Below are 3,032 nucleotides of genomic sequence, written 5' to 3' on the forward strand. Positions count from 1 at the left end.
TAAAATAACGGTTAAACTGGTTTTAGGAGTGAGGAAGGGGGCTAATTAGACGAGCCGTTCGACTGTGACTGAGTTGGAGCGCAAAGAGGGATATTTCCATGCATACACCCCCAGTCATTTGAATAGCCCACCCTTTGGATCCGGAGTATGTACAGTTTTGTTTGTTTAATATTCGTTATTTTTTTTTTTTATAAAAATGTAGCATATTCTACGTGAAAATCCGATTTAAATATTTTATACAAATTTAAAAAACATGCCAACAAAGGGGTGTGCTATCCTAATGCCCTGCAGAAAATTTTCGGGTATGCAGTTTTGTAGCTCATGCAATTTTAGTATAATAAAGTGCAAGTTTCAAAACAAAATACTGTTGATTTTTGACAACTTTTTGTTTGTGGACAGTGTCATGCATTTTCTTTCATACAAAGTATGCTCAACAAAATTTTTATACTTATGGAAGAAAATGTGCAGTTCATCAATCATTTTCAGGATCCTCTAAAGTTAGACAAATCTCTCTGAGAGATTTTCCAGACGCTAGTGCACAATCCTAAGCGTGGATGCGATCGAAGTGATGCACTTCAACACAAGAGAGGTGAGAGTGCATTGCCCTGAGGGCAGTATTTGCCAACTTTTTCCAAAGCTCATATTCCTATCTCACAATCAGCAATCTGTACGTACAACAACTTTTTGTGGGGCATCAATATTTACTAAATGGAAAGTGTGTCTTTGGAGAAACCGGTTTCCACCGTTTTTTTTTTTGGATACCTATAGGCAGTTTTTTTGAAATCTTGATTTTTCGAATATCGAATATCGAACAAACCGACTTTCTGCACTTCATACAAATCTTGACTTCCCAACAAAAGCTTTGAGTTTTTCGTAGGTTTCAAATCTTTTTCCAGTTTAAGGGAAACCACTAAATACATAGTTTTATTTCATATATGATTCCAATAACTGAATGTTTGGCGCTCAAACGGTTTCTATATGTTTGGCCGAGCTTCTGCTCCAATTCGTGTTCTGCTTCTTGATGTTGCGACACAAATGGAAAGATTAACACTTTTACTTCACCTCCGAAGAAGCACACTCGAAGGTTTGCCATTGTCTGCCGAAGGGCGACCGATATTTAAAAAAAAAAATGTGTTTGATGTTGCTGGGACCAGATGCAATAAGGAATTAAAAAAAGTTAAAATAAGACCAAAGATGAATTTTTCACTGATTTTTATTTGTTTTACTTTTGATTAAAAAAAAATAACTTTGAGATTATTTTGCTTTGCTCTTTTCTAAACAAAAGCTATGTTTACTGTTAATAGTTTTTGGCCATGAGTTCACACCAACATAAGCATTTTCACTGTATAAAAGCTATGTAAAATAAAAACCGATTTCTCCAGTTTTTTCCTAATTTCAAAGTCGAAAACCGGTTTAAGAAAAAAGGCGAATAAACAAACACCCTAATATGTATTTATAAATATATATATGTACATACGAAAAACCAACAACTAAACTTCTTAGCGCCAGTTTCTCAGTGTCTGGTTAAGACTAACTCCAGGTTAAGCATCGTTTTTGACCCGCTGTTATATATAATGGAGTCGATCACGTCGATAGCGGTGTTTAACCTGCAGTTAGTGTTGAGCAGACATAGCGAAACTGACCCTTAGTCCAGCAGGTGTCATAAAGTTGCGATTAAATTGCAACGCGGCGAATCAATTGATTATCAGATGTTTACTGATTGACTCGGTGCAAAATAATTCAACGTAATCTTTGTACTAAGGAAAGAAAACTTTGACAAATAACGAACTAGGCGCACATGTGGTTAAATATTCAATTTACGAGTAAATACCTCCGTAAACCAGTAATAAATTATTTCATATTTCCTCAATTTCAGTAGTAATGTAAGTATGTATGTATGTAAGCACATATGTACATATGTATTTTCCACTCAATTAGCAAATCTTGGAGATTAACATAATTTGATAACAATTCGGAGTGGTATGTCACCTTTGGTAAAAATGATAAGCGTTTATTGAACTAAACAAATTTAAAAATGATATTTATAAATTTAGTGAAAAGTGAATGACTGAAGAAACCAAATGAAAGATAAGAACAAAAGGTACAAATGTAATTATGTCGATTGGGAATATTATCTAACAGGTGTGTGTGTGATAGCCCCTACGTTGTTCATTTATATAATATTTGAAATATTCAATTTAATGCAGTTCCAACCCTAATAAAATAGTATATCATTCAAAGTGACAGATCGTTGACGTTGCTAATAACTTTCTTGGGACCATTATTTAAAAATTATTTGCCTATTGTAAAATTATTAAATTTCTAACTAGTAAAAGCTAATAAAATTTAAATATGTCATGTTCGTTTTTTTTTTTTATTACGGCATCATTGATGGCATGTCGCAGACGCGACGAAAGTCAACGCATACATACATATGTCGGCTGCCGGTAGCCGGCAAACAACGTCGCGACGTAGCACAACTCATCGTACATAAATCATGACGTGAGAGGATCACTCATGCTTAAAAGTCATATGTTAACCACATTGATACAAAAAATAAATCAAACTAGTTACAGTGTCGCTCTTTTCCCAAACGATGCCACTCTCACAAACTTGCAAAAACACATAAAATTCAGTGTCTTAAAATGTTACTCTTTCTTGAGGAGTAAATAACAGCGCTCCTAAATAAAAGTTTTCAGGAAAGGATTTTTCAATGCGATCTTAAGAACTCAAGTAAAAGAAAATAAATAATATAAAAAAAACTTTTTAATATACAACGCAAGGCGTATTTAACAAGGTGGTGTTGGCCGTATATAAGTAAAAAATTACACTAACAAATTATACGCTGATGTCCATACTGTCATTGGTATGAATTACAACAAACACATCATTTTGACGTAATTGCCTCCGCGGCGAAAAACTCAGCTGTCGCCCCAACACCACCTTGCTTAATACACCTTGATACAACGCTTTTATAAATGGACTAAAAAGTAGAAAATAATATTTCTCAGTCCCATAGAATTTGTTTTGAT

At 34.0% G+C, this 3,032-nt stretch overlaps 1 protein-coding gene across 2 annotated transcripts in view; it reads right to left on the reverse strand.

Annotated features, from left to right (window-relative positions):
• The window catches only part of santa-maria (scavenger receptor acting in neural tissue and majority of rhodopsin is absent), a 29,262-nt gene that overhangs the window by 10,051 nt on the left and 16,179 nt on the right, over positions 1-3,032 (reverse strand). The gene's annotated exons all lie outside the window — the stretch shown is intronic.

Source organism: Rhagoletis zephyria, unplaced genomic scaffold, assembly GCF_001687245.7.
Source record: "Rhagoletis zephyria isolate East Lansing unplaced genomic scaffold, Rhagoletis_zephyria_1.1 Rzeph_scaffold_04809, whole genome shotgun sequence".
NCBI lineage: Eukaryota > Metazoa > Arthropoda > Insecta > Diptera > Tephritidae > Rhagoletis > Rhagoletis zephyria.